We start from the raw sequence: 737 nt of genomic DNA, 5'->3' as shown, positions 1-737 counted from the left end.
CCGCGCAGGCGCCCTGACCTAGCCAATCGGAGCCCGGATCCCGCGCGTCATGCAGCCAATCAGAGAGGCTGAGAGAAAATCCACCCAGACGCAGCCAATCCCAGAGGGTCTGGAGCCCGCTCGTTAGCGGAGGGGGTGGGAGAGGGACGACGGCGCGCGACCAACCGCCACTGCCGGGGGGAGGGGAAGAAGGCCTGGGGTAGGGGTTACGCGCGCAGGGAGCGCCGGGGCAGCTGAGAGGCCTAGTGAGCGAGGCGGCCTCTGGCCGGGGTGGGGCGGGATCGGCAGGGCCCGAGGAAAAACTTAGTTCAGTCGTAAGTCAGAGCCTCTCCCATTCTGGCCGCCTAGGCCAAACCCGCGCCTAGCTAGGGCTAGCAGCGAGAGTGTCCACGGGAAGTCCTGGCCTGACGGGAGAAACCAGGACAAACGCCTTCCTTCAGCAGAAGACTCCCGGGTCTGGCTCCCAGGACTGCCGCTTGTGCTGGGCAGTCTGAGGGGGCCCTGAGCGGCATCTGCCCCATAGAAACCCTCGTGCCATTAATTTCTTTGGAAACACATTCCTTGAGGTTGCTGAGGTCCAGGCAGACGCTGGAGACACTGAAAAGCCAATCAGACCCACCTCTGCCTTTATGGACATTAAAAACAAGGAATAAGATATATCAATCTTGATATATGTTTGAAATTTTCCACAACAAAAAGTTTAATAAAATCGGAAATTCAGTCAAAAGAACAGTCCT

This window comes from Bubalus bubalis, chromosome 5 (genome assembly GCF_019923935.1).
Source record: "Bubalus bubalis isolate 160015118507 breed Murrah chromosome 5, NDDB_SH_1, whole genome shotgun sequence".
Lineage (NCBI taxonomy): Eukaryota > Metazoa > Chordata > Mammalia > Artiodactyla > Bovidae > Bubalus > Bubalus bubalis.
The sequence above is the reverse complement of the archived record's forward strand: the minus strand, read 5'-3'. Positions refer to the sequence as shown.